Source organism: Camelus bactrianus, chromosome 3 (assembly GCF_048773025.1).
Source record: "Camelus bactrianus isolate YW-2024 breed Bactrian camel chromosome 3, ASM4877302v1, whole genome shotgun sequence".
Classification (NCBI taxonomy): domain Eukaryota; kingdom Metazoa; phylum Chordata; class Mammalia; order Artiodactyla; family Camelidae; genus Camelus; species Camelus bactrianus.
In genome coordinates, this window is record NC_133541.1 from 64,522,553 (window position 1) to 64,547,317 (window position 24,765).

Consider the following 24,765-nt stretch of genomic DNA (forward strand, 5'->3'; position numbering starts at 1 on the left):
TCTAAACTTCTAGTGATTTTTTCCATTGGCTGTTACACTTGTCAGAGGTAAATCCTCAGCCCTTAAAACATGATTTCTTAATTTATAAAATTGTTTTAAATTATAAACCGTACATATATTGGTGAAACAAACATTCAGAGTAGTATAGAAGAGTATAAAATAAAGTTAAATGTTCCATTCCCAAACCATGTCCTATTCCATTACTAGAGGCAATTTATTTTAATGATTTCTATTTTTCCCTCCTTTTAATGGTGATTAGTACCATACTTTAAATATTTATAACTCCATGTCAGATAGTAGCTACTAACTTCCCACTATGAAAAACAAAGAATCCAAACGAATTATACTACCTCTCATCTCCTCCTCCTCCCACTTCTTGCTTTTGTTGGTCATATTATATAATTTAAATTTTTCTAGAAGCTATAATTTATCATGAGATATTAACCTCAATCCCCTACTTACTCCTTGTCCCCCATCTTCAGATACTACCTACTATGCACTGTACAAGGTGAGGAGACGAGTGCATCTACCTCTCTGCCACCTATTTTCTACCAACTTCTGTTGGTTAAACATTTATTCATATTGTTGAGGTCTATAATATTTACCTTCTATTCTATATTTATTTTTGCTTTCCACATTTTGTCTACATTATTTCTACGTTATTACTAACTAGATTCTTTTGCTGTGAAATTAATAAAGTAATTAGAGGGATTCCAGATTTCTGTAAAATAATGGCTACTACCTAACTGTGAATCACCAGCATCCTCCCAAAACCATTTGGGATGAAAAGAGAGCACACAGTAACATCTATAACCCCTGCCAACAGCAGAACTCAGAGACAGAAAAGACTAAAACCCCAATTTACATGTAAGTAGGAAAACTTGACACTAGCAGAGGCTGCCTCTGCACATCCTCCAAGGTAGAGAGTCAGTGATGGGAGACGATTCTCCATGAAGTCTCAGGATTCTGCATATTTTGTGAGCAAGTCACCGATTGCACTTTGTTTCAGATTATCTTTTCAAGGTTGTTTTTATAGCAAAGAGTTATAGAAGATAGAGATAATGTTTCTTTCTAGAAAAAAAAAGAAAAAGCAGGCTTGTCCAGGAAGATAAATATAGTATCAACGTCTGGAACATAGTGTAGCATGCTTACTGCCCAGTATAAGAATTTGGGTTTGCAAAGGTTAGGGTTCCCCTCCTATAACAAAACCAACTTTATGTACAGATATCTAATGGCCCTCTTTGCATTGCTCCATGGAAACTGAGGTTTAGGGAACCAGCAAACATAAATTACAGAATTTCTAAAATAATGTTAATATAAACTACATAAATAACCAATCTGTGAGGTACAACTAAAGAAATGCTCAGAGGAAAATTCATTGCTTTCAATATTTATATTAATAAAAGTGAAATAATATAAATAAAATAAACTCACTCAAAGATAGAAAAAGAAAAATTAACTGAATGAAACAATAAAAGCAAATTAACTGAATGAAATGAAAGAAGAAAATAAGTAAAAATTCATGAGTTAGAATTAGAAAAGACAAATAATAAATAAAATTGGTTATTTGAAAATTTTAATGAAATATATCAACCAGTAGCTAATCTAAACCAGAAAAAAAAAAAAATGAGAAAGTACATAAATAAGAAATGACAAGGAGAAAATAACCATTTAAACAGGGGAAATTTTCTAAATCATAGGAGACCGTTTTGCAAAACTTCATGCAAGTAAATTTTAAAACAAAGAAAACTAATGTTAAAAGAGAAAGAGAGAGGCCAATTTGAAGGAAGAAATAAAGGTATTAAGAAGGTATTCTACAAAAACACACCAGCCCCAGACGGCTGCTCAGGGGAAATCTATGACTTCAAAGATCAGATCATCCTGATCCCACGAGCACGGAGACAGGGAAGACATGTAAGTTCGCTTGTTTGTTTTAATGAAATGAGTATAATATTTATAACTAATCTGATAGAAACTACACAAGAAAAAACGAAAATCAAACTTCACATACAAACATTGTATTAGTTTGCTAGGGCTGCCACAACGAAATACCACAGATCGGATGGTTTAAACAACAAACATGTGTTTTCTTACAGCCCTTGGGGCTCGAAGTCCAAGATCAACGTGTGGACAGGTTTTGCTTGCAGAGGGCCCCCTTCCCCCTCTGTCCGCACACGGTCTTTTCTCGGTGTACACTAAAACACATCCTCTTCTTGTTAGGACAGGAGTCAGACTGGATTAGGGCCCCACCCTTCAGACCTCACTTAATCTTAATTAGCTCTTATTTAGCTTAATTAAATCCCTATCTCCAAATACAGTCACATTGAGAGGGCTTCAATCATGAATTTGGGGGGAACACAGTTCAGCCTTTAACAAACATTTCTTGATAGTCCTAAATAAAATGATAGCCAAAAATTTAATAACAGAGAAATATAATTATACATCATTCATTGCTAGATAGTCTATCACAGGAAGGCAAGAATAAAATTACCAGCCAAAAATGACAGAGGCATTTTCCTTTGGACTTAGGCAGTCTCACCTCCAGGAATCTACACTGAAGATATTTCCCTACATATGTAAAACCACATCTGTGCACCATTATTGATTATTGTAGTATTTTGTAATAACCTCAGACAGCAAACGACCCAAATGTTCATTAACACAAGTCTGTTTGTATAAACTAAGGTACATCCACAAAATGTAGGCATAAAAAGGTGAGAAAGATCTCTGTATATGTTATTGCATGATCTTCAGGATATATTATTTTATGAAAAAATAAGACGCAACAAGGCACATACAGTATACTATCTTTTGTATACAAAGAAAAATATATACACACACATACAAATGTCTATAAGAAAAAAGTATATATATATACACTTATAATTATTTTTTGAAAAAAAGAAACATCTATGGATTGAAGGGGGTAAAAGTGGAGGGAATAGAGATTTAAGTGAGACTTCTCTGAGTATGCCTTTAAATATAATTTTGACTTTAAAATCAGGTAAATATTTTACTGATTGAAAAAAATAATAATTTGAAGAGGAAAAAAAATCTTTAAAGCTGAAAATAACGAAACAAGTGAACCTAACTGTGTAGTAAATTGGTAATACAATCATCTAGAGGAAAGACTCATCTTAATTATATTTTGAATAAAGTACTTTGTACATCCTTCATGGGATGTATTCTAAGGACAAAGGAACAACAACAAAATCTTAAACCTCGCTCACTAGTTTTATTTTTAATAGTAATTATAATTGTTATCTTGAGAGTTACCAGAACTAAATTCTTCATTGCTAAATAAGGTGTTCTCAATGGATGTCACATTTAAAATGTGGCATTTTCTCATAAGTGGCAAATTCAAAAGGTGCATAATAAAAGGGGGGAGAAGGGCACAGGAGTACTGATGGGAGTAGTCAAATCTGTACTGTAAGTAGAACGGGAAAAAAATCCAGTACCCTTTCATTTTAAACTTGAGTCAACAAGGTAACAACCGTATGCAATTTAAAATTTTTAAGTCAACAAATACTCAAGTTTTGAGAAGGTTTGAGGAGCTTAAAACCGTAGCTCAGACCATAAATATGTTCATGCTAAATACTAATGAAATTTGGGACGTTTAACAAATGTGCTGCAAAATCTGTTCTGAAGGACAATCCATGATGCCATTTCCTGGCTACATGAAATTAGTCTGACCCAGAATCACTACTCTTTTTTTCCTAAATAAAATGAATGGTAAGAAATTAAGCAAGTTATCTACTGACATTTGGATATGACATCCAGAAACACAATCTAAACCTTTGGGTTTCTCAAGAGTCATCTTCCTATTTTGGAGACCATACATATTACACGAGACAGGGAGAGGAAATGAGGATTTTGAATGATAGAGCTTGGATGACAGAATAAGAATGATAAGATTCTACAAAAACAAATAAGATTGTGCATCATTTTAGAAATTTAATTCTACAAATTTAGATAAGAGGAACCAAGCTTAACTGCTGTTAATAAAACTGTGGGTAATCATCAGTTAAATTCATTACACTTGTAATCTGCTTTCACTAATCAAGATCTAGTTTTAATTGTTGCCATAGAAAAACTTGCAAGTTCTCCAAGTGGCACGTAGCCTGAACAAGATGCTGTGTCTAGTTCCAGCTCGCTCAATCCAGTTAAGATAGGATGGGACCACCCACCCTCCAATTGGGCATGCGTGAATGTCAGCTCGGTGACCTGATGTCAGAAGGTGACCTCAACCCTCAGATCATGCCAACACAACCATCTTCTGAACAAAGTCCTGTGAAGACGTAGTTTAGCTGCGCCCGCGCAGAACTAAAGTTACCGCACCTTTTTCTTGTTTCTAATCACCTTTCCCCACACTCCCCATGCCCCAGACCGCCCTGCTGCCTTATTCTTCATGCTGCAAATACTGCAGCTTTTTGCCTTCAGGGAGGTGGATTTGAAATTAGTTCTCCTGTCTCCTTGCTTTGCTGCTTTATGAATAAACCCTGTCTGCGAGCCTGGGCATCTCAGTATTTGGATTGCTGAGTGTCGGGCAAACGAACCTGGTTAGGCAACATTCATTTTATTTGGTTTTATTTTATTTTACTAATTTTTGGAGAGTTGCCCACAGTTGTGAATGCATCAACACATTATGATATAGGTATGCAAAGATGAATACAGTCATAGACTTCAAGAAGAGAAATACTAACCAGAAAAAGAGAGGTATTAACTCCCTTGCTCTGTACACTGAAGACCAAGTCTAGGTACTACCTAATTCTAGGCATCCTGGTTTTTAAAGAGATATTGATAAAGTAGAACAGACTTCTTAGTTTCTTAATTTTTTTTTATCTTCAATGACCTGTCCTCCAACTTACCTTACCGTCCAACTCACATGGATGGTGATCTGCAGAGCAGGGTAGCTTCTGTAAGAGTTTATGTTGATTCTCCCGTCCTAAACTATCAGCTCTCCACCCTGGCTGCACGTATTTCCTGGGACTGCATTACAATACAGTCACTTTTGCAACCCACTCTAGAAGCATTAAAACAATGGGGGTGAGGGGTGGGAAGAGATCTGGTCAGTTTTTAAAAGTCCCACAGATGTTTCCAAAGTGCAATCAGGGTTGAGGGTCACTGTTGTAAGCAGATCCAGTGGGCTTCGTGGGCAGGGGTTGGTATCTCCCCAACAGTGCAGGTGAGATCTGAAAAGTCTGCTTTCTGAGTTCATACATTTTCAAATTCTGATTTTTTAAAGTAGGAAATTTTCCTAAGCTATTTAGGTATTATATTCTAGGTACCTTCCCAAAACATTAACTTATGCCCCAAGAATTTATAAACATCATTTACCAGAGAAAGGGAAAGAATACTTGGGTAATATTTTGATAGAAGCTTTCAAATCCAGCATTGTAAATAAAATCAATGAGACATTTTTTTTTCCAGGTCAGATACTAAAAGTGTTTGCTGATTTACATATAAACATTTCACAAGAGGAACATGACCTAGTAATGACCTCACTTTTTTTTTTAAGAGCTGTTTTAGCATGATAGTTTTGAATTATAACATTTACTATAGGGTTGAATGTCTTAGAGGAATAAGAGAGGAGTTAGTCTCACATGCGTAGACTGATAGAAGAGGGCAGAAAGGATGTAATTAAATGTAAAATAAATATACACTTTGTTTTCTTAAGAATGAAGCAACTGGTAAAAACCATGGTAGATCTTTTAATCTGTTGCTATGCCAACAGAAAAATTTTAAATGGATCCAAGAAATGGGACAATTTTCAGGAATACAAGCACAACCTATTTGAAATAAGTCAAATTGTGTTCATGTTTCCCCCCCAAGGGGATAGAGTCTTGAGGGAATTAGTGCAGAATTAATTGATCAGATTTTTTTCCTGTAACCACAGCAGGCATGAAACACAGAATCCCACGCTTTATTTTTCTGAGATCTAGATCTGGATTTAGGTTAAATTTTTTGAGGATTGTGAGCAGTACTGTTCCCCAGTGTGTACGTAGCAGGACAGCTTGTTTCTACATTTTAAAACTGATTAATACACATATCAAGAGACTGAAGTCAATAAATCTTGACCTGCACTTACTTCTCAACATAATGCCAAGATGATACAGTTTTCAAATATAAAAATATCTTAATAAAATACATCTCATATGCAAATTGCCAGCATCCTTTCTGAGTCAAAGACAGGCAATATTTTTCCTAAGAAGAAGCAAAGATTAAGATGAAAGATGACCTGAAATCTATAAATTATAGAAAATTAAAATTATAAATTCACTCAAATTCTATTGATATGAGATAGGATTTTAACAACTGTATATTCAGTGTAATGATCAACTTCTTCACAGCTTTCTCCCAAGTAAATACACTCATTTGTTTTTTGAGAGAATGTTGTTTTGTTTATATTGTAAAAATACATTCAGGAAAACATTTAGTACATCCAGAGGGTCTTTCCTGAACTGCAGAGCAAGTCAGGAATAGATTGCCTCAGCAAAATAAGATGAAAATTTAGTTCAACTGCCATTCCTGAAGGTATTTCTGTAAAGAAAGAAAGAGATAATTCACAGTAATTAAAAGTATTTTCAATTAAATGCTTGTCTGTATGGGTGAGTCTGCCTTATTGCCTATGAGACAAAAACCCCGACTTCAGCTTTTTTTCAAATGTTTATTTTTAAATGACTTAATTAGCAAATGGAGCAACTGTGAACTATGATTCCTTATCATAGTATGATGATTTTCTTATTCTGAAGCTGAGAAAACATTTGAAAATGGGTAGCACGAGGGAGAAACGGCATTCCTTTTTTTCCCAGTAGGTTTCTATAATTTGTCCTTGGGTTTTGATTTATTTTTTAAACGTGGAGCTGAACAGATCCACAAATACACTGTGTGAGCTCATCTTTAAATCTTGAGCATATTCACATAGAAAGAAAGATTGCCCGTTGGTTATTGGCTATCACCCAGTTTTACTTTATCTTTGTTTTCTGAGTAGTAAGCCACTACTATTACTTACATTAATATTACATGATAAATGACAGCTTTATCGTTACAGTAGCGCCCTTTAGCAGTCAGCTAACGTGACTATGCATTTATCTAAGAAACAGAAACTCCACTAACACCTAGTCCTATATTTGGTGTTAGTGTACATTATTTCTTGGATTATCTGGAATATCTAGACATTATGGAGTATTATATATTTAAATCTGTAAACATTTGGAAACTCCACCACCTCAGTTACATTAATCATGATTTTTTTGGCTCTTCCATCTCATGTTTTATTCAGCCTCTCCATGCCTCTGTTTCCTCATCTATAAAATGGGGATTATAGCAGTACTTAACTTTTCTAAGTATTACTGTATTTATACATTAAGTATAATATAGAGTTAATATTATTTAATAGTACATAAGCCTACTTACATGTTATGTAGTTGTATAATATAACACAATAAAATATATTTCTATTTAAATATAGAAAGTATTTAGGACAATAAGCAGTAAATACAAATACAAAAATAAATGCTTATTTAATTAGCATTTGATGCAATTTTATCAACATAGAAGCACCATGTTTTTATAAAAGAACAAAATGTTATTTTCTATTCTGTTTCTAATTTTAATTTTTAGGCTAGTCCATATTTTGCTGATTCCCAGGGCTGAGTTACACCAGTGGTGGGTTGAAGTGTTCAGGAAATGATCCATCACAGAGATTTCATTTCCCACTAATGGACGTTTCCCAGAGTCCAGAGGCTCAGCTACACATAGGAAGATATTTGTGGCTCTTTTTCCCCTCACTCTTGCCCCCTGCCAATCTCATCTGCCACGTGTCAGGCACACCACGATAGAGCTTGCTCTCATCAGTTTGGTCTGTCAGAACTCTGAGAAGCTAAATACCATCTCTAACCCTACTGATTTCAATGTTTACTCTGTTTTCAGAACATTAATAACTCGTTAAATATGGCAGCAGCCTTGGGCCTTCAGAGAGATCTCTGTTTTTACTTCTCTCTCCTACATTTTGTTTACTTTACTACCTTTAATGAGGATGCGATCCTGATTGGCTTAACTCTTAGGATGATTCCAAGGATCTTTTTCTTGGGAATGAGCAGAAAGTAAGAAAATAATTTGCGTCAAAATTTTCTTAGCGCCTCAGGTACCTAGCGAGAGAAACATGAAAGCAAAAAAAAAAAAAAAAATAAGTAAAAGATACAAGGCCAGATCAAGGGCAAGTGCCTGGCTGCCAGAGATGTCAGACTGTCTATTCTAACTGCATTTTTGTCCTAATTGTATTGTTCTGTTATCAGCTATACTAGGGGTTCCTAGTATCCTTGAGACAAAAGCAGTTTAGACCACAAAACTGAGATCTTGAGGCATTCATAAATGAAACCAAAATTCTATGTAAGAGCACACGGTGAACTGTCAAAATCTGGGGAGTGCTCACACCAAAATGATATTCCTGAAAATGTTATCAGATCCATCTAGTATCCTGGATATTTCAAATAGAACCCTGCCTACTTTCTCTATTCGCTCGGTGAGGGTGAAAATAAAAACACTAAACTGACTTTTCAAAGCAATAAATTTTTCTACTTTATAAAAAATTATGTTTTAGCACATTAAACACTTTAAAAAAAAAAAAAAGGCTTTGCTCTAGAGGAGATATCCATGATTGAATTGTTAAACTTGGAATTGATAGAAAACGTTTCTAAAACTGGGTAGGTTAAATTGTACTTAAGGGGAAATTTAAGTAAGTCCTACAGACGTTTACTCTTCATACTATATTCTATCTGAAGTCACTGTGTGGAAATACTAAAATTAATGCACAACTTAATTTTGATTCAACAAATGCTTATTAAGCACCAATGATGTGAAAGTCACTGTGCTAGATGCTGCACTAGACTTTTGGGAGGTGCAACAATGTACAGATCATTCTTGATATCATTCTCTTAAGGAATACACAATCTAGTGAAGAAAATATTACAAGCCCACAAATAACTATTACAATAATAATATCTAATGCTTACTAAGGACTATGCAAAATGTGCTTTACCTATATTAATGCATTTACTCCTCACCGCCACCTTAAAACTTACAAATGAGGTACAAATTGGTTAAAATGACTTGTCCCCAAACCACAGAACTATTAATGATAGAGCCAAAACTGAACTCAAGCAGTCTGGTCCCCAAGTCCACACTCTGAACTACTGCTCCTCTCTATCCTGTCAAACAAAATTGTATGCTGTAAGGGACAAAAGTTAAAGAGTGTAATGAGAAGTAAGAAAATTAATAATTAAGAAAACTAATAGTCAATGGCCCATATAAACGTATATCATCTGGGTTGGTTAAGTTCCACCATAATAGGAATTTGCATGAGGCTTGCAAAAGTTTGCTTTTCCTTGTAGTTCTTTGTCAAGGTGCTATATTTTGATCATCTCAGTCACTGTAGTAATTACATCCTATGTGTCTTAGCCCATTTGGGCTGCTCTAACAAAATGCCATAGACTGAGAGGCTTACATACAACAGAAACGTCCTGGAGACTCACAGTCCTGGAGACTAGAAGCCCAAGATGAGGGTACCAGCACGGGGCAGGGTGAGGACCCTCTTGAATCACAGACTTCTCATTGTACCCTCACAAGCTAGCTCTCCGGGACCTCTCTTACAGTGGTACTAATCCCGCCCATGAAGGCTCTGACAAAGGCCCAACCTCCTAACACTATCACCCTGGGGATTAGGTTTTCAATGTGAGAATTGGGGTGGTGGGGGGAAACAAACAGACCATAACAATAGCACTATGTTTACATAATAGTTCATTTTCATTTACTAAGCACAGGAATTATTTCCATTTTCCAGGTGAAGAGACAAAGGCTCATACAGTTTAGGTGTTTTTCCAAAGTCCCACAATAACTAAGTTGCAAAGAAGAGTCTCAAAGGTGAATATTGAGTTGGACCCTAAAGAGTAGTAGTAGTTCCATAAGTAAAAATATGGTGGAATTTTAGGCAAAAGTTAAATAAAGCATGAAGATTCAAGAGCAGGTAAAAGCATTCAGAAGGAAGTCATGGGTAGTCCAGTATGGCTAAAAGACAGGATTCATCTAGGAAATGAGATGTCGGTTTTAGTTTCACAAACGATCATTGAGAGAAAAACCCAGCAAGCAACAGGTGCTATGAGCATGGGGCTCTAGAGAGTTGTTGCCGCGGACAGTAGACGACTGGAAGTCATCTTGTGGAAGTGATCACTGAGGCTGTGGGAATGAAGTCACTGAGAGGGAAAGTAAAGCTAGGGTTATACGGGGAGGCCAGGGGACACATCCACCTGCAGGATGGGGTAAGGAAGAGAAAAGCATGACAAAAATAGAGGAGAGACAGTCACGGGACCAGAAAACAGAATAAGGTAGCAGTGTCCAACAAGGCAAGAAAAGACTGCACGAAGAACTCGATGACCAAGATGTCAAATGCTCTATTTTTTAATATACAAAAAAAGAAGAAAAAATCTTGGGTTTTTAAACAAATACAAAAAAATGTAAATGTCTGTCTGCATTGATTCTTTAAATGTCATTTACTTATAGTCATACCACCTATCCTGGGAAACAACCCCACAAAACATCATCAAAAAGTATACATGGACTTAAAGTTCTTCCTTGTGGAGGAAAAAATTTAAAACATCCTTTTAGTCACCAAAAAATATTATGCAAATTTTATAGGAATATGAAGCATGATAATTCTTTGTTTTCTCTGATATATATCTTGTAATTTAAAGAGAACATTGATATTTTCTTTAAAAATACAATATAAATGTTTATAACAGTATGTCATGTGACCTGGCCTTCAGTCAGCTAAAATCTAGTCAAGGTACACATGCAGATGTAGGCATATATTCAAGTCTCATATTCAGATAATTTTTCTCCAGTGAATAGAAATCACCTTAAGGAAAAGACCTTCAGCCCAGGCCTCTCAAAGTATCTTTTCAACAAAATGAGAAATTTGGGGCAGAAAAAAAAAGAGCTGTAGGCTAATTGTCTTCGGTTTCTCACCAATTCACACATGCTCACACATCCTATTACCACAGTGACTTGTCGAATACTTAGCAATTTTAACGCACCTGCCATCTGTCTCAGGTATTAAAATTTTACCTACCAAGTTCAACAGAACGTGCTGAAGGCAGAACTGAAGTACTAGTTGTACATCAAGATCTTCCTCTGTCCTCTATGCAGACCCAGAATATTATTCTCAAAAAGAGACCTCCTTTCTCTTTTTCCTGCTTAACCATCCTCTTCCTCCTTCCTCCTGCCTCTGCTTCTCTGCTTTTGTTTTTCGGTGTAAAATTGAACATAAACATCGCATGGATATTTCTTCCTAATGATAGCAGTTTATTCCTGGAGGGTTTCTCAGCTAACCTGTTTCACCTGTGGCGCTCTTAGGTCCACCTCAGATTGGAATTTCTCTCCCAATCTAAACAGATCCTTCCTCAGCTTGCCCTGAGGCCTCTGAGGTACGGAATCTGTGGTGTGTTCCGATGCTACTCAGTGATAAGGCAGGAGCAGAGCAGAGATTAGTTGTGTTCTGAACTGTATTCATGCTCTTTCTCGTTGCCTAGGAGAAGGAAGAAACCTTTAGGAAATATTTTAGAAAATCTTTTCCGAATTGATATGGAGTGCATTTCTCCTCTTTTATACAAGGTGACAGTGTGTGCGAGATGTAAAGATGAGTTTGCTCAGGCAATTACCCCTTGTTGATAGCAGATTATTTCCTCTGGCAAACTCGAAAATAACTTGTTGGTGTGTAAGTTACTGCTATTCTGGGGATGTAGTAATTTACTCTCCTGCCTTTTTTATGAGCACATTTATTTTAATCAGTGGAGTTCAGAATAGCTCTTTTTCATCTAACTCCATCTCTTCTGGAGTTATGCACCTTCTAACACATAACGAAGGAAGGTCCTTTTGCACACACAGGAGGAAAGAGGCATGATATATTGCTGAAAAAAAAAATAGTCTTTGCACAGGAAATCATATCCCATGATCTTTTTTCCATGCTAAAAACACACTAGGTATTCTCTACGGCTCCGGCCCAAATTATTTTTCTGACAAAAACAACGTCTCACCTCACAGAGCAGCTCAGCGTTATCTTTCATTCTGGGGACTGAGAACGTAGAATAGTTACATATGGAGGATGAAGGAGAACAGGGAGGAATTCAGGTTGGCCAAACCGATACAACTTTTAAGAAATATTGCAGGTTATGGACCTTACACTGAATGCCTGTGGGTTAAAAGAAGCCGGAGAGTTTTACTCCCTCCACTGTTTTGAAGATGAAAAAGGAAAGAGTCAAGAAAAGTAAAAGAAGACTTTTCCATGGCATCTGGGAACTTTGATAGGGATCAAACATATATTTTAACTAAGATCCCTCACCTTTCCTATTGTACAGCGTCTCCTGAGTGCCAACCTCCGCCACCTTCTCACAGAGCCCTGGCTAATTCTAACAGAGGGACAGGGAAAGCAAGGCTCATTTTCTTTCCTTTTTTTTTTTTTTTTTTTTTTTGCCTATTTTTGAATTTTATATGAATGATTAAAGAATCATTTTCTAACATTAATCCTTGGCTGGCTAAGTCTAGAAGAATCCACATGCTTTATTTATGATGAAAGTTCAGTACATAATAAAAAGGTAAATCATGTATTTTTCTCTGGTTCATAATAAGAATGAGAATATCAGTGGCCCCACCACTCAGGTCTTACCTCGGGAAGCACACAGTTTGGCTGATGGAGCACAGACGCCGAAAGCTGAGAGCCACGCATCCTTGACAGTATCTGCTGCTGATCACTTTTGTCCTTGTTACTCTGTTCTCCTGGTCATAAAACACGAAGAAGTGACTTCCCTCTCATTTTGAGGACTATTAAGAGGACAAAGGAAACTTAAGGACGTAAAGCATCCTTAGTTTTCCTCTGGCTTTCTTGAAAATAAATGGAGTGTAATTTCGAATTATTACTTCCTTGTGCTTCTTCCACTGAAAGTTTTCACAAAGGTGAAAGCAGAACATCACTAATAATTTTCTTGTTGAAAAAGGGAATTGGGGAAGAGAGAAAAAGCAAATACTGCAAGATGATTTTACAAGTAGTTCTGTGACTCTTTTCACACAAAACATACCTGAGCGAGCCAGTAGTACCCCCTGAAATCACCATCCAAGTTTATAAAGCCAGTTCAACAAAGGTCCACATCAGTATTAACGTTTTCACCTACAAATCACATGAATCTATGTGTTAAATGTATTAATAACTAAACAGAACAGCAGCAAAGGTTTTTATAGGTTTTTGTTGTTATTGTTGAATAAGTAGAAATTCTCTTATCTGCCTAGCAGTAAATTCGCTTTCCAGACCTTAAGCGATTACAAGAAGACAGCTCTAATCTATGCTGAAGCAGGAATCCACGGCATGTTTGTTTTTTTTATATTTCCGAAGTAGTGAGTTTGCAAATCTATTTTCCTTAACAAACTGTTGTCAAATCTGGAAATGCATACTAAACAGATGCTCAGTTTTCTTTAATATAAACCCTGTACCAAGAGAAAGTAGAGAATGATAATTACATATATCAATATAGTATTTACATATATCAATATAGTATATCAATAACTATGCTTGTGATTAACTTGTTCAGTAAACTAATATTGAATATTAGACAATTTGAATCATGCAGACTTTTCTGTCTCATTTCTGAAGCGTATAAGCAATTTAAATTTTAATGTATTATGAATGTCATTCCTATTATTTAACTGATATTTAAAAGTAATGAAATTAGTGAGCACCATTTTATTTTAATGATCTAATTGTCAATAAGACATACCATAGAAGTCTCAAATAATTGAGTAGCTGAATCTTTTAAACGGAAATTATGGGAAATTAGAATTTCTCAGAGATTGTTATTATGATTCCCTGACCAAATGAAGGTGAGAAAAGAAAAAGGAACCAGAAAGGAAAAATAAAAGTTCCTCATAGAGATTCCAGAAAAAAATTAAATTAAAATAACATGAAAAGCCACAAAGATTGATGATTTTATCAGGGATAATATTATCCTATCTCACTTATTTAAAAAAACAATGTGAAGAACACTAAATCATCTCTACAAAACAGCTTCTTTTCTTCTGTTCTGGAATCTGTTCCCAGACCACTACTCTGAGCAGTTGTGCCCACAGGAGAGTTAGTTTCTCAAGTGTCTCAATGTAATCATTTTAATCCCAACCCAACTAGATAGAATATATCAACTGTCAATAAGGGTAAAATATTGGTCCTAATAAAACTTTAAATGATATAATTGACCAGACAACTTTCTTATATTTAAGCATAACAACTTACTTAAGGAAGATATTTTTCTGCGAGAATTAAAATTATATAATGAAAAGATGCCTCTACATCACCAGCACTAATTTGGAATGCTTAATACTGGCTTCATAAAAGCAACATTTAAATACTGTTAGTATTTAACAAATGATCATCTGTTGAAAAGGCAAGCGAGTTTCAGAGTTGGGGGTGGGGGGGTGGGAAGAATCAAATAATATATGACACAGCTTGCATCCAAAGATAACCTCTAGTAGCAGCTAGGGAAGTATGGACCAGGGGTCTTCTGAAAAAGGGAATGTGTGCAACAGAGCCACACCCAGGGGGCTGAGCGGTGAAGAGCTACTGCTGCTATTGGCGTTGACTCTTCCTTCCTGCTGTTTCTGACAAATGGTGCTGGAGAGGAACAGAACCAGCGACAGGAAAATCTCCATCTACTGGAGAAAAAGAAACTCCATCTCTTAGTGATGAAAAGAATAATCTCTGAAGCCAGGTGCCTTGGTTAGAATCCCTGGGCCACCCTTTACCAGCCTGGGACATTGAGCAGTTTGTGGAATATTTTAGCCTTAGTTTTCCTGTCTACCAAGAGAAAAAAAAAAAAAAAGGAGAAGGAAGAGGAAGAAGGAGGGGTTAGAGGAGGAGGAAAGTGATAGTGCCTCATCAAAAAAAAAAATACATAATAGCCTCATTTGAAGATTAAATGAATTATTATACATAGAGAACCCCAAGAATATGCCTGAAAGTAATTCCTCAAGAGATGTTAGCTGACATAGCAAAAGCAAAAATTAAAGCAGGAGACACAGCGGTCAGTGGTGGCGGCAGCTGCCACCATCTTCCGTTTGCTTAGAACATGATATGATTTAGTTGGAGGGAGGCTACCTTTGAAGAAAGCTGCGTAATATAGTGGAGAGTTACAAAAAAAGAGTTTTCATCTGTCCTTGTTCTGTCATTCCCTTGCTGTGTGGCCTTGGGTTAAGTCACTTAACATCTGTGCACCTCAGTGTTCTTATCTAAAAAAGGAAGGAATTTCAATTTGATGAGATCTAGGCTCTCTCCCAACGCTAAGCATCCACTTGTCTACGATACCTAGGGAAGAAGAATCTGGCTGTCACTGCATGGTCTATGCTCATAAGCACAGGTCTGTTTTGTGTGTTCATCTCTACCTCTCAAAGGATTCAGACAAGCAACCAGAAACATGTGGGGGGTGAAATACTGCAATGACACAGAATGAGGTCCTCAAAGGGAAGGTCATGTAAGTCCTCCATGCTCAGAACTGCACATGAGTGTTCTTGTGCGATCTGCACCAACAAATTATATGTGCTCAAGAGTGGTATACCTTACCTGGGTACTCTGATAGAATAAATTCCCACCACACAGTGAAGTTTTAAATTGAAATGTTTATTCCATTTCATTATAATGTGTAAAATTGTTCCTTGATACTCAAGTGCCCAGAGGTAAACGGAAGATGTGTATACAAAGTGGAACTATTCCTCTAATGAAACCACCGACATGTTAAGAGGTTTCTCATTTTAGTTATTTATGCTGTTTTCTTTCATTTTTAAAGATGACACTGTCCTTTATTACACATTCTGAATGTGTGTGTTATATTTGTACAACGTATTTTCTTTCCATGACCCATTAAAGTGGCATAATGCTTTCTATATTCATGCATCTCATAGCATACAACCTATAGTTTTAAATATTTTTGCATTCTTTCTCAGAGGGGAAAAAAAACGAGTTTTGTAGTAAAGAAAAAAAATGTGGCCAATTATGTCATTTTTATCTTGGTTTCAACTGAACATTATCTTAGGCTCAGTAGTAACAAACGATAAAATGACAAATAAATTCTGACATTCTCTGCATAATCTACATTCTTGGCCATCGAATCTTCATTTCAGCAGCCTCCTAAGCAGTGTTTTTTAGCAAAGAAAAAAGCAAACCTCCAACGTGACTGCCAGCCTAACCCGTTCCACCCCGTGTGTCATGCTGCCGAAGCGCACTTGGAATCCAGGAGCACCAAGTGCCACAGTTCGTCTCCCTGTGACTCATGGCACCAGATGACAAGCAAGCCTCTGTCCTCCGACAGCACCAGAAGCAGAGGAGGGTCCGGGTGGGTGTTCTCGGCACTGTGAATAGACTGAGTGGGGGGCAGGAGTCCCAGGCGCCAGCTTCCGGCACGGACCACCGTGCTGACAGATGGCATATTCTTGGCTAGCGTCCCAGGACCTTGGTCAGCTAGTGAACTTTCCCTGACTCTGTGCTATGTCGACATCCCAGACATCCGGGGACACAGGCCTCACTTATGAATCATTCTGCTAGAAGCTGCCTCTATGCATGTTTTCTGAATGAATGTTCACAAAGGTATTTTGTCCAAACCAAAGTAAGGCGGGTTAGCACTTTGTCACACAATTACTGTGGGTTGTATCAACACAGAAAATGTGCTTTATAATTTAGTCCTAATGAATTTTTTTGACTCATAAATCAATGAACCTGTTACAGATTGAATAATAATATTTGCTTCCTGAAAGCATGTATGATACCAACAAGGTCACAGTTTACTGTCATTTTTAATAGGGGGGAAAAAACGTACTCAGGGGGCATTTAACATATTTTGACAAGGTGACCCACAATTATCCATTAACATTGTATTTGTCTAAGCCCTACTGCATTGATATGCAAGGACCATGTAATAGTTCATTGATGTCCCACTTGGGGGTGAGGAATAAAGCAAGTGGGACCTTTCCAAGGTCTTTCACAGCCAGAATGCATCTTGCTATTGTTGTATTGATTAAACATTTGGATAGTTAATCAACACAGCTCAGCCCTTTTAACCTGCCATATGCAGTATACAAAAAAAAAAAAAAAAAGAGAGAGAGAAAAGATAGGAAGAAATGTCTAGGAGAATGAGGATATATTTTTTCTAATTTTCAAATTTTACACAGAAAACATATCTTTACAGACAACAGGACTGAAATAAAATATTATAGTGTTCCGTGTGGTCTGGAATTCAAAGATGTCTGGACTTTTCTGGACAGTTTTTGCTTGACTTCATTTCTCAATATTTTAGGTGAGTGAAACACTCACACTCTCTGCCAGCATTAAGTTGTGTCCTTTACAATCACCTATGCTCAGCCTGTCTTCTTCAGATAGAACGTTCCTGAGATTCCAAACAAGCCTAACCAAGTTTCCCCTTGGAGACTTGCTGGTTCATTTCTACCCATAGCTTGGCCCTTCCCGTCACATGGACCAATACTGTGATACCCTCTTTCCTTGAGGGAAGATTTCCCTTGAAATCTCATCATTTCCGTGCCTCATTCCCTCTGTTAAGCATAGAAAGGTATCTGTATCCATTTTCCCATGTATGAAACCCTCAGTTTTGCTTCTCTGTATCTCCTCTGCTAAATCTTTTGTCCTGAGCTTTTTTTTTTTTTTTTTTTTTTTTTTTTTCTTTAACAACGAAACAATTCTAACCCTCCTTTGGGAGATCACCAATTCCGGCCACTCTTCCCCTCGACTTCCTACCAACTAGTAAAGAACAAGGTTATACACCACTCACCTCACATTCTGCCATATAGACCTGTTTTAGATTTCAAATGATACCATCAATTCAACATCCTTAATAATTCATATGCAATCATGGTCAGTTATTCTTTAATTTATTGCACCCATTCACTTTGCAGAACAGTTTCTAACAGTTTCTTTGAACCAGTTCTTCCCAAAGCTCTTTGACCATAAGAATCACCAACTCTAATCATACCTACGTAATCCTAATATCCAAGAACAGGACGTAGGAATGTGTAGTTTAACAAGCACCTTGGGAGCTTCTCAAGATCAGAAAAGTTTGAGACCCACTGACTTAATCCATTCTTTATCCATTTGTTCTGTAAGACCACAGATACCCTCGCTGATCTTTTAAGAATTTAGCTTAAAAATGTGTCTGCAACAAGATTTTTATCTGATTAAGTACAGTTACAGAGCACTTTCTATGTATAGTAATTTACACAGATAGTTTTATTCACCATGCTGCTGAGTTCATTTGATCCGATTTCTGTTTTTTATGGTTAAGATGTACATGATCATGTGTATGTGATTACATTACGTGAATTATGTTTATTTTCAGAGAAGACTCCCTAACCTATAGACACTGGAGATAAAGAATGTGTTGTGTTCATTGCTAAGTTTGTAGGGATATTACTGCACAGCAATAGACAAGTAATATGGAGTATTTTTTTACTTGGCAGCCATTGTTATTTTGAGTCCCATGCCCTTTGAAATTTGGGAATTCTGACCTTTTAACATAACTATCAAGTGCTACCATTCCAATTTACCATCATCTGTGCATTCATATTACATTCCAATATGTACCATGTGAAGTAGGTATTTTTAAAATAAAAATTACATCCCTATGCATTTCTCACCTGAGCTTACTCCTAAAAGACATAACCTCATCTTTCATAAGCTGAAACAGCATAGATGAATTTGCTTTCAGAGGTTTGAGTGCAGTGAAATAAAGCAAACTCCCTGTTGATCATCAAGGAAAAGAGGCTATTTTTTTGCATACAAAAATTACATTGCAGATCTAGATAATTGGGCTATGTTGCTTTTAGGGTTCTTTATTCTTTCAAGTTCAACAGCAGCCTCTATGTGCATCCTGTGTGTGTCCATTATGACCAGTGGGTGTGTGCATTTGTGAAGCACTGCTTACAGAGGAAACTGCAGGTGGCAACCCAGGCATAAAGCAGAGCTATTGATACAACCAGGTAAAAAGTTGCCATCCTCTGTGGGACACCTTAATCAGCCGCACTGAAGAGGGCGGTGCAAGTAGTGGGGAGAGATAAAATGCATGCTTTGCAGCAAACTTATGATCGCAATGGACAGGTCCCTCCGTTTGCTAAAATTAGAGGTCCCAGTGTGTGGTAATTATCTCCCTAAAGGTTTAGAATAAGATGAGAATCTTTCTCAAAAATAGGTCACTATTAACTGGAAAATATGATTCTAGTCTTAAAAAAAAAAGACTAGAAAATTAGCAGTGGGCATTAATTTCTTGTTATTTATGAAAAGCACTTTGGGAACAGGGTCCGTTGAGCCTTATTTCCTTTTTATGGAAACAGACACCATTATTCAATTTTGTCCTATCTTTTTATTAATAGGTGTAAAACACCCCCAGGGAGTTCCAAAGCTGCAGCAGAAACCAGGAGCGATAAAATAATTCTACACCTACATGCTCTCGCTCAGCCTAAGAGTCCTCCAAACCACAAGGAACCCAAGCAAGACTTTGTTAGGCTGGTTTCACCTTCTGAAGGGACAAAGTGACAATATTACTTGAATAGTGGCCCCTGGGCACAGGAACTTATCCTAATATCTCACATTTTTTCTTTTAGAGTTTCCTCATTTTGTGTTAAGAATGCCTACTGTAGATACATCCTTTACAACGTAGGATGTAGGATTTCTATGGGATGATAATAATATTCTGAACTGACTTTCTTAACAGAAATAATTTTTTTAGATTCGTATCTCCCAGGTTGAAAGTGTGGGTCCACAGAGGACAGAGGCTTATTAGACAAAGAGAAGAAAAACTAAGCCATAAAAAGGGAAAAGGATAGCCACAGAAATTACGAGAGAAAAATCACAAAGGAAATTTGCCTGCCTTCACTCTGGACTAGGCAAAGAGATAACAAACGATGTTATTCATACTTAACCTGAAGGCTTTTTGCCAAGGTCAGTCCTTTAAAGAAACTGGATTCTTTTTTGCAGAGTTGGTCACAGATAACAACTCTAATGGTGATGTTCAAGTCTATTGCAGTCGTGATATATTCTAGTGAATAAATAAAACTTGTGAGTAAAAACGCATACAGCATGTAAAGATTAAAAGAGCATAATTCCTACTTAGCTATGTTACTAGTTGAGAAGGCTTGGATCCCAGATTTTGTACCAGATAAACTGGCTGACCTTATCTACTACGTAATGAATCCTCCCTGATGATGAATTGGGGCAAGATAAGCAGACAGCCAACAATCTAGAACACTGATCATAGAAGGAGATAAAGCAGATAATTTTACTGAACTAGCGCAGTTCACTCAAGAAGATAAGGAGCTGAACCTCTGTCTCCAGGGGTTACTATTTGAAATGTTAAGGATATGGGTCAACTTTCTCCCTTTGAAGCAGAAAGAGCGAAAACAAATAAGCAAATAGATGACAGTAGCATAGAAGGAGAAAAGGAGTAGAGACTGAAAAAGGATGAGAGCTTAGAATGGAGATAACTTAGGAGAAACTCAAATTTTAAGGTACTTTGAAATGCTAAGATTTTACTGGATAGTTGTTATATAGATTGCATTGAATGAAGCCTTATTGATGTTATCAAAGAAGTACTAGATAACTTGACATCTGAACCAAAGAAGCCACAGTCTTACTGGTGTGATAGGAGACTCTTACTAATTTTCCTGTTACAATACATTACCGAAAATGCAATTATGCCACGAGGTACAACCAGGAAGGGGCAAATCTTAATGAGGTGCCCTTTTGTAATGGCTGCTGCATCCTGGCCTGCAACTGCAGACTCCAGAATTGCAATCTAAATTATCATTTGAGTCCACCTGACAACAATAATACTATATTTTATTTTTAAATGATGTTTTAAATAGATGGGTTATGGATGACCAATAAAATACGATGGCCTAAACATTCTGAACTAAGCTAAAGGGTTTACCTAGGCATGGCTGCAAGTAAGAAAACCACAAATAATATAAGTTATTGTTTTGGTATTAATTAAGGAAGTAAAAACCTTAGTCACATATAACTAAGGGATGCATCTCCATGGCAGTTTTGTCGAAAGACTTTCCTCCTCTCATAATCCTATTTCGTCTTGCTCACTGACAGTTGTAAATATGCCCATATATATATGACGTGGGTGGTTCTACACCCCACATTGTCCACGCTGTCTTGTGCTGGAATATTGATACTGTTTGGTCTGACTGTGCAGGGACAAACCAAGCTAGGGTGTAAGTGAGGCACGCCAATGGCAGTGTTTAAGTGCTGAGTAAAAGGAGAGGGAACGCCTAAGGGGAAAAGCAGGAAAAGCAAAGCCAACTGTTATAGCTAGGTGACATATATAAACATGTAAACAAACCTAAGACTGTCAGCAGTCAAGAGGAAGAAAGCTAGAAGCGTACAGGGAGGACAGGCGCATTGTAAGAAGTACTGAAATTTTGCCACCAGTAATTTGCTGTCACTGGCCCCTGTCCACGTGCTGTGAGGCACAGGGGAGTTCAATGGTTTATAACTCTGGCTATGCCTTAGAATCAGCAGGAGAACTTTTAAAATCTCCATCCCCAGATACCACCTGAGACACCTTATGTCAGAATCTCTGGGGTCTGGGACACACACAGGCAATATTTTAAAAAATAGCTGACGCAATTCCAATGTGTAGCCACTTGTTGAGAACCAGTGGTATAGAGGCATATACAAAGAGGATTATTTTCCTTTATTGGGAATTAAAAAGCAATAAGGAAAATCTCAAGTCTTCCAGCGATTGTTTTAAGTTCACACTTTAAACAGGCTTCAACATCTGCGTTTTTATGACTCTTCTGCTACTGCTCTCAATCTGCTACTTGAAACTTGAAGATGTTTATTCCCCTCCAATGCACACTCTCCGGTGCACGCCTGTCGTCTGTCATCTAGGCACAGGGCCTTGCTCTTTTTTTCTTTACACGCTTTTCTGCAGCATCAGAAAGACTAATCTATGCAAGCCTGTGTCTGGATGAAAATAGAACATCTAAGTTGAATATCACTCCCCTAAAGGATCTCAGAATGAGCCTCAGTTATCTCCCCAGTGTTACTTTCTGCACTGACCAATCAAACATCCTCTCGGACGGCAGCCGACCAGTATCAGCTTGTTGAATCATTTGAACAACTATAGGTCATTCGATAACAAAATCACATGTAAACATGTGGACTATGAGCAGCATAAACTATATGTATGAGGTTTTTTAAAAAAATTTAATAACCTTCTTTGTCTATATAGAATTCTAAGCTAAAAACTATTGCTTTGCTTAACACTCAATCATATGAGCAGACAGACTGGCAAGCCCACTTTACAGGCAAGAGTGGAAACAGTCCCATATTTAGGATAAGACAGATCTGGGATATAAACCCCGGGCTTCCACACTCACAACTGCTCTTTTCCCATGACCTTCTGATACATCATTTTAAAGTAATCTGATTTCACAATGCTTTACAGTGTAAGAGTAACATCTGTAACATCTAATCCTAGCAGGTTAATTCTTCCAAAAAAATTTTTTTTATTGAAGTATAGTTGATTTACATTGTTGTGCTAGTTTCAGGTATACAACAAAGTGATTCAGTTTTATACATATATATATTTTTTTTCTTTTTCAGACTCTTTCCCATGTAGGTTATTATAAGATATTGAATCTAGTTCCCTGTGCTATACAGTAGGCCCTGGTTGTTTATTTTACATATAGTAGTTTGTATATGTTAATCCCAAACTCTTAATTTAACCTTCTCCCCTTTCCCCTGTGGTAACCATAAGTTTATTTTCTGTGCCTGTGAGTCTATTTCTGTTTTGCAAATAAGTTCATTTGTATCATTTTTAAGGTTTCACATATAAGCAATATCGTATGATATTTGTCTTTCTCTGTATGACTTACTTCATGTAGTGTGATAATCTCTAGGTCCATCCATGTTGCTGTGAATGGCATTATTTCATTCCCTTTCATGGCTGAGTAATATTCCACTGTGTGTGTGTGTGTGTGTGTGTGTGTGTGTGTATAAATATATATATGTATATATATACACCACTTCTTTATCCAGTCATCTGTTGATGGACATTTAGGTTGCTTCGCTTGTTGCTATAAATATTGGAGTGCATGCACCTTTTCGAATTAGTTTTCTCCATATATATGCCCAGGAGTGGGCTAATCACTCTTGAGCCAACCAATCTAATTAATTACCTCATAATCTGACACATTTTAAGTCATTGTTAATGCCTCCAACTCAGTCTCACAGCTATATTGGAGCGCCCCATGAGCCAAAACTGCAGCAGAGCTGACCTTAAGGGACCAGGGCATGCATGTTTTCAGCTCTTAAGCTGGGCCTGGCACACCCTCACCTTCACCTGCTTAGATGGCAAGTTGAAGCAACTTGTGAGCGACAGGAACAGAGGGAAGGCCCATTTAGAGGTGGACACTGATGACAAACACAAGCAGGATCAGACTCCTCTTTTTAGATCTAAACTCTCCAAGAGCCCCAGTATGGGTTTACATCATTACCTGCAGGGTAGAGGGCAATATTTCTGGAGTCTAGAATATATAAGGAAAGCTTAATATATATATTAAGCTACTTGCCTAGGTCCTAAAAGGCCAAATAGTGCTAATTTCATGCATGCCAAATCAAGAAAATGATTCACTCTTTCCTGATTTGGGTTTTTAAAAAAGGACTGATCATCAGGGAAACCAGAAAATTCCATCTTCAAGCCCAGCAGAAATAAATAGTGGGCATTTCCCTGAATCGCAGATGGCACAGGGGCTCAGCAAGCTACCACGGTGTTCTTAATAGGGAACACCCATTTGGCTTGAAGGGGAAAAGTCTCATTGGTTAGCTCTGGTCTTCTGTGGGACACAGAACCAGGGGAGACCAGCAAGGTCAGAGCCTGGGTGACCAATCCTGACAGCGAGAACTTCTTCATATAAGGTGCCTGGGTCCCTAAGAAGGGTCTACAAACATCCTAAGCTTCTAAGAAAAGACTGGAGTATATGCATGTTTTCCTGGGGAAGGGGTCCTTCCCTTCTCATAGATCCAAGAATAGGTTAAAATCATGACCTAGAGAAAACCACTAAGCCAATTGCAGGCAAGGATAAGGAAGCCACGAGATATGCCTAGAGCCAGCAACATCTGGGAGCTCATCAAGTTGTTGCTGAAGTTAGAACACAGACTCACAGAAGAATAAAATGAAACTGGAAGGATGATCAGAAGGAAAGCAATTAGGAAGGGAGAATCAAGAACGATACCTTAAGTAAACAATAAGTCTGGGTCATTTTGACAAGGAGGAGTTATAAACTCTTGGCAATGAACTATAAACAGGCCACCCTTTTGTTTCAATTCCCAGTGCTCAGACACCATAAGGCATTTACTTTTCCTCTTACAGCTCTTCAGTTTTTGCCTTTATTGGACAGTCTCCAGTTTGTTTATATTGTCCTTAAATTAAATCAGAGAGCCTCAAACTACTTCATAATCCTATGTATGATGTGATTTACATATGCTAGCATCGTATGTGATTCTTTTGAGCAGAACTTTTATTTACCAGGCTATATTTAGTGCATTTCATATTTGTCTTCCCCTGCCCTTTTTTCTCTCATTTTGCCCATTGTTCAAACCTCATTTATTATGCTACCTAATCCACGTAACCTGATCATTAATGGCTCCTCTCCTGACTTTTC

General features: G+C 37.2%; 1 long non-coding RNA gene across 1 annotated transcript in view; it reads right to left on the minus strand.

The window, feature by feature from the left end:
• The window catches only part of LOC141577061 (uncharacterized), a 104,496-nt gene extending 90,541 nt beyond the window's left edge, over positions 1-13,955 (minus strand). The window contains exons 1-2 of the long non-coding RNA XR_012505527.1: positions 13,128-13,955; positions 12,719-12,828 (exon numbers count right to left, since the gene is read on the minus strand). This is a non-coding gene — a long non-coding RNA (uncharacterized LOC141577061). The remainder of the gene's footprint in view (positions 1-12,718; positions 12,829-13,127) is intronic.
• Between the last annotated feature and the right edge of the window lie 10,810 nt (positions 13,956-24,765).